The sequence below is a fragment of the Gossypium arboreum genome, chromosome 8 (assembly GCF_025698485.1).
Source record: "Gossypium arboreum isolate Shixiya-1 chromosome 8, ASM2569848v2, whole genome shotgun sequence".
Taxonomy (NCBI): domain Eukaryota; kingdom Viridiplantae; phylum Streptophyta; class Magnoliopsida; order Malvales; family Malvaceae; genus Gossypium; species Gossypium arboreum.
In genome coordinates this window covers 119,148,637-119,160,483 of record NC_069077.1, presented here as the reverse complement: position 1 = coordinate 119,160,483, position 11,847 = coordinate 119,148,637, and the positions used below count along the sequence as shown (strand labels likewise).

Here is an 11,847-nt window from a genome sequence, read left to right as displayed (position 1 = left end):
TAATTCCGTTGGTGCCATACGATACGGAGCTATCGAAATTGAGTGGTACCGGTACCAATTCGATGCCAAATTCTATTTCCGAACAGTGGTAAACCCGGCAATTCCTCGGGAAAACATCCGGTATTCACAAACCACGCACAGATTCGGGTTTCTTCTCGATTCCTTGTCATCGAAAGCACGTCGCAAGGTACGCTTCGCACCCTTTTCTTACATATTTCGGGCCAACATCGGCGATATTACAAATGGCAACCCTTTAAGTCCGTGGACTCAACCCGAACTATTTCATTATTCGCGACTCAAATCGATAGTCTTGCTCTTGCAATTTACAACCGCATCGTGCATGGTCAACCAATCCAAACCAAGAATAACATCGAACTCATCGAACGGCAAAAGCATTAAGTCCGCGGAAAACAAGAACCTCGGAACACTAGGGGACTTTTCTTGCACACTTTGTTAACAAGCACGTAATGACCCAAGGGGTTTGACACCGAATTACAAACTCAAGAGACTCAATAGGCAAAGTCTTCTTGGATGCTAAGGTTTCACATATATATGAATGAGTAGAACCAGGTCAATCAAAGCAATCACATTTGTATTGAAAAGAGTGAAAGTACCGGTAATAACATCCGGAGAGGCAAGATCCTCGGCGTGCGCGTATGGCATAAGTCCTAGCAGAGCACGAGCCTCGGATCGATGGTAGCATCTCTAGATCCTCTCGACCGCCAATCGACATTGCCCATATTTCTAGGTGGCCTACCTCGGCGATGGTAGCACCGGGTTTGCACTCGACTTACATTCTGCTCATGCATCCTCGGCAATCCTTCATAAAGTGGTCGGCCGATCCACACTTATAGCAGGAGCGATCACGAAACCAACAGCTCCCCGAATGCCATTTGCCACAATGTGGACACTCCGCCCTCTCTCGGCGATCATTTCCACCACTGGCGATCGAAGTGACTCGTGTGGTCACAGGGGGTCGATCGCGTCCTCGTCTAGAAAAGCCCGAAACGCCTCTAGACCGGCTCGCATCATCTCGAAATCTCTTCGATGCTTGTTGAAGAGACTTTCCCGAGGACCTCTTTCGGAATTCTCCAATCCCCACATCAGCTTTTTGTTTCTCCTTTCTAAGCTCTTCGGCTTTACAAGCTCGCTCAACAAGTACTACGAACTCTCGTATCTCGAGAATGCCAACAAACATCCTTATATCATCATTCAGCCCATCCTCGGCGTTTACACATAATAGCTTCGGACGAAATGCATTCTCGCGTCTGGCTAAGCCTCACAAACTTTCGTTCGTAGTCGGTAACGGACATAGAACCTTGCTTAAGATCAAGAAATTCCTCCGCTTTTGGTCGATGAATCTCGATGATATACTTTTTTCGAACTCGGTTTGAAAGAATTCCCAAGTCACTTGCTCTCTAGGCACCACAAGTCGAGTACTCCACCAATAGTAGGCGACTCGCGTAGCAAGGAGATGGTACACTTTAAGCACTCATCGGTGTACAGGATAGCTCATCAAGCACCGGATAGTGTTATCTAACCATAATTCACTCGCTTCGGCATCATCATCATCCGTAGCCTTAAATTCAGTGGCCCCATGTTTTCGAATCCTATCGACTGGGGCTTACTTGACCTTATTTGGTCAGTCACCGGAGGTATTGTAGGTGCGGGGTTGTATTTGTCGGGAATGGAGGTTGTGGAACAGTAGTGTTGGTTCGAATGTATTGATTAAACCATTCGCTCATCACACTATAAAAGGCTTGCCTAGCCTCGTCATTAGGATTGCTGGCCATAGGTTGAGAGTCCGCCGGCGCTGTCCCTTGCGCGGGAGCAGGCGCCACACTCTCCACATCATCAGCTATCGCTCGGTTGGGATCGGGATCCATTGCTATAAACAAACATAAAGTCAAATTGTCAGAAATCATCACACTATCGATTCATCATTTAATGGCATGTATAGCTAGACCCCAAACACATCACGGTAGTCCTAGAATCGACTAAACCGTGGCTCTGATACCAATAAATATGTAACACCCCAAACCCGAGACCATCGCCGGTGTCGGACCCGAGGGGTTAACAAGCCAAGTTCACGTGGTTTGCCCACCAATTTGACATTTCCAGTCAGGCTGGAAAACTGCGTCACTGTCGCCTTAAAATCATATCTCGAGTTTCAAAACTCGAAACTGGTTTCGTAAATTTTCCTGAATTTAGACTCATATATCCATCCATGGATTTATTTCTAGGATTTTTGGTCGGGCCAATTGGTACAGTTTATTAGTTAAAGTTACCCATGTTACAGGGATCGACTGCTCTGACCTTCGCGCGGTATAACTTGAATATCTCTCTGTACAAGGCTTTAATGCTGGTGTCGTTTGTTTCTAATGAAACTAGACTCAAAATGGAATCTGTACATATAAGGTATGTCTCCTACTTCTTTTTGGATAATTTATAGTGAATTTTTAAAGTTGCGACAGGGAACCCAGAAACCATTCTGGCCCTGTCTCACAATAGCTTTAATATCTCTTAACCTGTAACTCCTATGACCATTTCGTTTCTTCCATATGAAAATAGACTCATCAAGGTTCATTTACATAGCTTATTCACTATTTAATTCCATTCCTATGAATTTTGGTGATTTTTCACATTCATGCCACTGCAGCTGGCAGCATCTGTTTTTAAGGTAGGACTTACCTATTTGGTAGTCTCCATGAATCAACTAGTCTTGCCATACATAGGTTCATATATGATCATTTTAACCATGCCAATGGCTGATCATATGACCAACATTCCCATTTCCAAGCCATAGCCACATCATGACACCAAATATATACATACAACCCACAATTAGTCTAAGTTCATGCTTCCCTTTTCGAGCCATTTTCGCATGGCCGTACATACTTACATTACAACATATTTAACAAACAAGAGGTAGTCCTATACATGCCATCTCAAGTTCAATCAAAAATTTATACCAAAATGGAGGCTTGATAGTGTGAATGACTTCGACTTCAACGATCCCAAATCCGATTGCCTCGAGCGAAATCTAGAAAACTGAGAGCCAAAGCAACGGGTAAGCATTTTTATGCTTAGTAGGTCTCAAGGAATATAATCAACTCTAATTACAGCAATACATTCACATAGCCAAATGCATCATTTCATTTATACACATTCTTACTTCACACTTCATCATTATATAATTTCACAAAGTATCAATCAATTCAATAACTGAAATTCATTAGTCGATTGAGCGAATGTTGCTCAAACATGTCGACTTTCCGATGCACATATAACGTACCTTATCCTTTGGGCTTTTCGAGTGTACTAATTGAATTCATTACAGCAACCAACACTCACCTCCAGCCCAAGATTCTTCGAATATAACCGGATATAATCACGCACACAAATGCCTTGGTCTTAGCCCGGATAGAATGTCTCGCACGAATGCCTTGGTCTTAGCCGGATGTAGCCACTAGCGCAATTGCCTTGGTCTTAACCGGATATAATTTCAGCATAATTGTCTTCGGGATTTAGCCCGGATATCATTCAATTTCCCATGAACACATACATCAATTATCATTGGACATACATAATTCATTTTCGTTACTAAGGCTCAAACGCAATTATAGTCACAAGCATATTCGCCTTCGGGACTTAGCCCGGTTAGAATTCAAATACTCATGCATACACAATCAATAATCAATACACATCCATACTTTATTTCACACAATTCAAGTAGGGTCACTTCTTGAGGACTTACCTCGGATGTTGTCGAACGGCTTTTTCGGCTATTCGATCACTTTCTCCTTCCCCTTGTCCAATTGTGGCCCTCTAAGCTCTTGAGCTAATTCAAACAAATTCAATTTATTAAAACCTCATTGTGCTAGCTTTTGGCCGAATATGACAAGGAGTTTAAATAGTCATATGGCCACCCTTTAGCTTGAATACACAATGGTCATGCACATTTTATACTACATCAAGCAATTCAATACAATTTATTCGAGCATCAAGGAAATGCTAAGGCCTTCAATAGGCTACCCAAGGCGAATATTCATGTACATGTTGAGGTCAATTTTGCACTTAATACCTCACAAAAACAGCATGCAATTTACTAATTAATGCTTTGCACATTGTGGCCCAAAACTTATAATATAGCATCAAGCACCTACATGTGTGCTAGGCAATTGTGCTTGCAATTTCACAAGCATTCTTCCACATCTTCTTCTTTAAACCAATATATTCATCACTTAGTTCATAACCAAAACATAATGTGCAATCATATATATGCATATATGAGCATGGCAATTTCAAGGTGTCCATAGCCATCCAAAACACAAATTTTAACTAACATGCAAGAAGCATGAATCATGCTCAAGAATGCATCATAGCGAATATGACAATCATGCTTCTTTTCAACTTCAATCATGATAAAACAAAAGAAAGCTAAAATCTTACTCATAGGTAGACAATCCATCATTGCATGCATCATCATCAAGTTTCACACTTAGCATGCAATGGCTTTATCACCATAACAACTTTGGCCAAATGCCATTTCCATGGCATAACAAAGATTTGAGCCATGGCTAACATGCACATCAAATTAGCAACCAAAACATGCATGAAACTCCCAACACAACCTCATACATACCTTACTCTTGATGCAAATTTAGCCAAATCACCTTCTAGATCTCTTCTAAATAAAGGAAATGAAGCAAAATCCCTTCTTCCTCTTAGTATTTTTGGCCAAAAGGAGAGAACAAGGATGAACAAATTTTTTGTTTTTTCTTCTTGGTTGCACGACAATGGGGGATGCTACTCTCACACACATTTTTTTTCATTCTTTTCTTACCCATGCTTATTTGTTTATTATTTCTCCCTAATGCCCAACAAAACATGTTTCATGACATGTTTAGCCCATATCTCTTTGTCATGGCCGGCCATCACTTGTAAAAGGGAATTTGACATGCAAGTCCATTATTTTGCATGCATGCTTTAATTAGTCATCACACATTTCCCTATCGTACTTTCAAAGTTCACTACTAAGTCCTTTCTAGTGGAATTCACCTTTATAACACTAAATCAATCATCATAAAATGTCATACATGAGCACACATATTATAGGCATCAAAATAAATTTTAATTATTTTTATGCCTCGGTTTTGTGGTCCCGAAACCACATTCCGACTAGGGTCAATTTTGGGCTGTCTCATGTGTGGTTTTGGGTTTAATTCTCACTTTGACAAATTTTTTTATTTTTGAACCAAGCTTTACCCTTATTGAGTAGCCTTATATAAAATTGTTTGTTAATTCATATTTGAATGGGAATGAGCTTGCTGGTTCAAGTGATTAGGAGTCTGTGTGTTGGAGATTCTGTGTATATAATCCCTGTACAAGCATGGAAGTTAATTTTTTCTCTATTGTTCGGTAGAATTTCAGTTGAGTAAAAATTTTGATGTGGTTATGAGTTAATGGATTACTGGAAGGAAAATAAGGGATACGTTATCATATATGGGATTATTTCTTTTTATCAAATTTTAATTTCTCTCTTTCCACAAAAAAAATCTGAACTTAGTCTCTTTTCTATGTCATTTTTCCCCTTTTCCTCTTCCTCCCTTCTACTCTGTTTTCTTGTATTGTATTCCTATTTCTCGTTATTTCGGTGTGTTCGCACTATCTTGGTAAGGGGCATTTTGGTTTTTGTAACATAGTATTTCAACTCGTTGGGTAGGGCTTAATCGTTGTGTTGGTGTTTTGGCATGTAAGTAAAGGATCTGATTTTTGCATATTTGTGGTATAGGAAAAAGTGGTGAGTGGTGAAGTCTCGTTGTGATAGCCTAAATCGCGCTAGGGTCTGTTCGTGCCATCATTACATCTTGTGCATTATTTCGGATTATGTGTCAATTTGTAATTGTCTGCTAATTAGGCATCTGAACACTATGTTTTAAGTTTCGAAGGCCTCGGGTGTGATTTCGCACCATAATCGTGCTAGGTGTATACTCGAAACACATAAAATTAAATTTCGACAAAAGCTGAAAAACTGTGTGATAGACGAAGGCATGACTGTGGGCAAACACTATAATAAAATAGATTTTTAACTGTATTTTTAATAACGCTTAAATCAAAAACACCGCAAAATGTAAAACATCAGCGGCGTTTCGCAAAAGTAAAGCAATAGCGGTGTTCGCCAAAGGTAAAACAATAGTGGCTTTACAGAAAAATGCTAAAGTAATAGCCGCCTTTCTCCCATAACCACTGACAAAAACCTAAAAGGTAAAGTACTCTGTCTCTTTTATCCTCTCTTTGCCATCAGCCGCCGCATCCGGCGACCTCCTACCACCACCCCTAGCTCGTCATTGCAAAACCTCACTCACTTACGTTGGCTCGTCCGTACCCTCGGGCACTATCTACCTCCACTTTAACGTCGTTCTCTGTTCTGCACTTTGTTTACTTCTCTCTTTCCCTCTTCCTTCCGTCATCTTCGTTGCTCGTTCTTCCGTCTTTGCTGCTTTTTACTCCGTTCACCGGACTCTCTCTAGTTTTATTTTCTCTTTGTTTATCTTTTATCTTTGGCTGGATCTTCTCGTTGCGGTGTCTATACGAAGGGATCAACAACTCCAGACACCAGAAAAAGTAACAAATACTCTCACATACTCTCACTCTTTTCCTTTTTCATTTCGACGGGACTAACGCTAAATTACAGGTACTTTCTCTCTCTCCATTGATTTGAAGTTAACCGATTTGAACTTTGATGTCTTATTTTTCCTCCAATTTCTGCTTTTTCGTCCCAGAAGATTCTCTTTTCTAGGGTTTTTATTTCCACCTGGATGAAAAATTCAAGTCAGGAGTTATTATTTTATATTTTTTCCTTTCCAAGTTTCCATATATTTCAATTTTCAACTCTTAGATCTTAGGATGTTCAACTTCACCTTTGATTCTTGATACTGTAAACTTTGAAAAATTATTGTAGCTTTGAAATATTTAGTTTTAATCTATGTTACGCGGACAGGAGGATAGTTTCACGAGAATACTATAATTTTCCTAAGCCTTTTTATATATTTGGAAGATTTTGACCTGCACTTATAGCCGAATTATATGGCACAATGGCCAATTATGAGTTTTTTTTTCCTACGCTCAATAAATCCTTTTTTTCCGGTACATATTTGAACTAAATCTTGGTTCTGTGTATGCCACCTACAGACACGGGACTCAAAGGTTCGTTGCAATTCGGCTGTTGGCCATGGGAGTTAGTGCTGCAATGCTTTTAAACTTGATTATGTGCATGCTTTGTTTATTCATGTAATTTACTGTATGACTTGCAAATTGCAGAGTAGTGCATTTAAAAATAAAACTGCTTTTGGAGAACAAATTATGGTTTATATTTAGTAGTCAGTCGAATTTGACTCAATTTTCTTGTCTGTAGGTCAAGAATTCATACTGAAAACAGGGAATCAGTTATTGAGGTAGACTCTTTAAGAACCTTATTTATTCTAAATGTTTTTCTTGATCCTCGTGGTCTCATATTTATTTGAAGTCTTTGTTTCATCAATTACAGTAGAACTCTTTACTCAGTGCCCTGTATCAACGTATCATCCTTTCAGGATTTTTGAAGGCAATTTTTCTCTGTTCTTTTGTGAATGTATCCTAGTTTATGAGGCTTTCTATGATGAGGCATTTTGCCTGTTTGTTATTATTGTGTCTAACTTTATATCCTCTCTAATGATTGTAGCTTGTATTTGGTAGGGTGACAACTCTTTCATGGATTCAAAGAAATCTGATCTTCCAGGATATGCTGTAGGTTCCTTACTTGCTAAGCTCTTTCCTAATTAATATTTGGTGCCTCTGTGAATAATGTCTACTTTCTTGTAATACTGGCCTCCAACGTGCTGTGCCTGGTTCTTAGAAACAATATTGACCTAGGTGATTAACTTACAATGTGTTTTTTTATCCAATGCATATATATATTTTATCTATTTAACCAGCTTTTTGCGACTAATATTTTTTTCAGCTTGCACATGTGTCTTTTGAGCAATTGAATTCATCAAAAGACATTACAGAAGAAATTCTTTTATCATGTTCTTGGTTGCATCACCTATTAAGGAAACATATATTTCCTTAGTATGTCTCTCAATAAGGCATTTCTTTTATATATTTAACCAGCTTTCTGCAAGTAAATTTTTCCTTCATCTTGCAGGGACGTGTCTTGTGAGTACATGAATTCATCTAAAGACATTACAAAAGAAATTCTTTTATCATGTTCTCGGTAGCATCACCCATTAAGAAAACATTTCATTAGCATGTCTCTCAATAAAGCATCTTTTTTTGGTATTCCTTTGAGGTTTTTCAATGGTATCCTACAATCTTGACAGGTTGGCTTTTTGTGATGAATGAAATTTAGCTGAGTTGTTCATTTATTACTTTGTTTTACTTTTAGGCTTTTATATCGAAATCTTATTCAGAATGAGTTTTATCCAATGAATTAACTCTGTTTTACCCCTTCTTATGAGTAGATTTTAGATACTGCGAAAGGCTCTATAACATTGGAGCTCTTCAAGGACAGTTCTCCTGAAGTTGTTGATCAATTTCTTGATTTATGGTAAGTACTGGAATCAGCAAAGTCTATGTGATCAGTATTTGAATTGAAAAAAATTGATGTTGGTAGAGCTGAGCAGTTCATACTTGCTTTTGAAACAGTCAGCAATAGTTTTAAATTATTTTTCTAGATCAAATTTCAGTTTTATTTTCTAAATTGTTAGGCTCTAATCTTGTAGCATTGCCATCTATTTGGGCATCATGGTGTTGTTTTTGTTGGTTGAGCGTTATGCATATGTCTATCTATCAAGAATGCATGGAATTTATCACTATAGTTTTAATTCTTAAGATTCATCCTCAGAGTTTGGTTTAAACTGGCAAATTTGTTTAATGGAATTGATGTAAGCTCCATCTAATTTAGGTTTAGTACTAAATCATGTTTAGCCATATTTTTATCTTCTAATCTAGCATCTTTTGGAATAAAAACAGATCCATTTCTTTTGTACTTTCAAGTAGTTAGTCTAGGTGGGAGGTGCTTTGACCGTGGTTATATCTCACCTTACTTTGTCGCTGGTTGTGAACAAACTTAGAGGTGCTTTGAAGATTGCTGCTCTCAAAGCTCCCAGCTTCGGAGAACGCAAGAGTCAGTATCTGGATGACATTGCTATCCTTACTGGAGGTTTTTATAGTTCTGTATTTTTCATGTGTTTATTGTTCCCAAAACTTAATTTGCTTGTGTTCTAATTATTGAGAGATATCTACCATTTGTGTACAGGTACTGTTATTAGAGATGAGGTTGGGCTTTCCTTGGACAAAGCTAGCAAAGAAGTCTTGGGTCATGCCTCTAAAGTGGTGCTTACCAAGGATACAACCACCATCGTGGGTGATGGAAGCACTCTGGAAGCAGTGAATAAACGAGTTGTACAAATTAAAAATCTCATTGAGGATGTCTTTCAAGTTTGCACTAATTGTGGTTATCAGGCTTTCTTGCAGGCTTACAATGTTAACTTATTATTACTTTAATGCAGGCTGCAGAACAGGATTATGAGAAGGAAAAACTTAAACGAAAGGATTGCTAAATTATCTGGTGGTCTGGCAGTGATACAGGTAACCACTAGTTAGTTGAAGGGATACTCTATGTAGTTTATCCATATGGAATTTATTTTAAGAAATTTTATATTATTTCTATCCAATTTTTGAGGTGATGTTCTTTTGAAAATTTAAAGGTTGGAGCTCAAACTGAAACAGAGCTTAAAGAAAAGAAATTGAGAGTAGAAGATGCTCTTAATGCAACTAAGGTAATATATAAATCTTGAAGCTTGTCTTGATGATTGTTTTGTAATTATTGTCCTTCAATACCATATAAAACTGCATGTTTTGGGCTATTTATCATGCAGCAGTTGTGTTCAAATCCCAGTTTTTGATGATTATATTTTTCTTGATATAGGTGGTCAGATGTTGCTTGGCGCATGCAGCATCAGGTTTGCACTTGTTAATCTAACATGATTAGTAATGGAACACTTTCTTGTTCTTTATATTTTGCATGCTAATATGTCGGGTTCGTTGATTATGTCAGGATACGGCTACTAAAGCAGATGTTGAAGGGAAACCGAATAAGGTATCAAATCTCCATCGTAGCAACAATGAACCTGTTTAGAGTAGAATGCTTATTTTCGTTGTTGATTAATTATTGAAAAATCCTTAAGATCCCAGTGATATATAAGATTTGCATTTTGCAGTTCAGTGTAATAATTTTGAATATCATTTTTCAATGAAAGGAAGAAAGTTGGTATTTATTGTTTGCTGTTTTTGATTGGTAGAAAAATTTTCAACTAAATTTTATTTAAACTGTCGTAATAAATTCAACACATTATTTATAATTCTTATAAATAAAACTAATTTCATGGGGAGTGCTATAGTTGATAGTACTATACTAACAAAAAATAAAGGTAAACAATGAAGAAAAATTAGCGGAACTACAAATTATGAGGAACATCAAATGTGAAACATGAAAAAACGATAAAAGCAAAGTAGTAGTTGGATAGTGGTGGATATCCTTAAATATCATGATCTTTAGCGACTTTTTGAAAAAAATCTTATTTAGTGGTGTTGTGGGGAAAGTGTCACTAAAGGTCATGTTTTTTAGCGGCGTTTGTGGTAAAAGCGTTGCTAAAAGTCATATTCTTTAGCGGCATTTGTGGGAAAAACGACGTTAAAGATAATGTTTTATAACGGCATTTAGCGGTGTTATCTATAGCGGCATTTTTTGCGGCTCTTATATAGGCCCAAAAAATGCTGTTAAAAACCTGTTTTGCTGTAGTGAAGACATGACCGTGTGGAGGCGTGAACGTGGTCGTGTGAGCCACATGGGCTAGGCCAAGTTGGGCGTGTGGATTTTGGGTCAGGTCGTGAGAGTCCATGTTTTTGAAATTTTCTTTAGGGTCACACGAGTCGTTCCGATCGATTGTAGGCCTACAGTAGGGTCAGTAAGGGCTAACTAAACCCTATATTGTATGCTATGATATTCTAATAGACTGATCTGAGTGGGATATTAAGTGTATGTCTGACTGTACTGCTTAAGTATGTCTGTTATCTGTATATAAACATGTTGAACATGTTCAATCTGTTACTTCTATATCTAATTTCTACATCTGTTTATGCGGTGGGGTTTGTATATATGGAGGAAGTGTTCTGAAAGGTGACTTTTGCCAATATTCTGGCAGCATGGCTGCACATTATCTGACTTATGTTGTAATGGCATGATATGGTGTGTAGGGATGGGTGTGTGTCTTTAACCCCACATGATGTGTTGGAATGGTCGGAGTTGGTGTGTAAAGGATAGGGTAGGATTCTGTATATCTGGTTCTGTTTTTTGTATCTAAAATGGGTATGAGCCTGAATCTATATCTGAGAGTTTATGAGATTTCTGTATATTTGGATGCTTTATTCTGTCAGGTTACACACTGAGTTTACGAAAACTCACATCTGTTTGTCTGTTCTGTTCAGGTAATCAAAAACTTAGATGGATCGGTGTGGTGGAGATTCAGCGGTGACCACTCGACCGTAAACTGTTAAACTTAGTAATTTACGATTTATTTAAAATTTTGGATTCATTTGAGAGTTTGTAATTTCTAGGACTCTCTGGACTGTATGGTTCTTTTTAACTGTTGATTTTTTGTTTGCTTGATAGTTTGCATGCTTTGTTAAAATGTTTTATGAAAACGACGTTTTTATGCAAATAAAGGTTTTTCCAAAAATACAAACCCGATTTCTGAAATGTGTCGATTTTACTAAACTTCCCGCTATAATAAGTGTTTTGGT

The 11,847-nt window shown here is 37.8% G+C and overlaps 1 long non-coding RNA gene across 13 annotated transcripts; it reads left to right on the top strand.

Moving 5' to 3' along the window:
* Nucleotides 1–6,086: 6,086 nt before the first annotated feature.
* LOC108460579 (uncharacterized) lies at nucleotides 6,087–10,322 on the top strand. 13 transcript variants are annotated; one of them, XR_008269467.1, is made up of 11 exons: nucleotides 6,089–6,697; nucleotides 7,195–7,240; nucleotides 7,418–7,457; nucleotides 7,738–7,788; nucleotides 8,505–8,590; nucleotides 9,117–9,205; nucleotides 9,302–9,447; nucleotides 9,555–9,633; nucleotides 9,753–9,824; nucleotides 9,974–10,007; nucleotides 10,103–10,322. It is a non-coding gene; the product is annotated as an uncharacterized LOC108460579 (long non-coding RNA). The 13 variants fall into 13 exon arrangements; XR_008269465.1 differs by having other exon boundaries at nucleotides 7,195–7,293; nucleotides 7,550–7,788; XR_008269471.1 differs by having other exon boundaries at nucleotides 6,090–6,697; nucleotides 7,195–7,209.
* The last annotated feature ends 1,525 nt before the right edge of the window (nucleotides 10,323–11,847 follow it).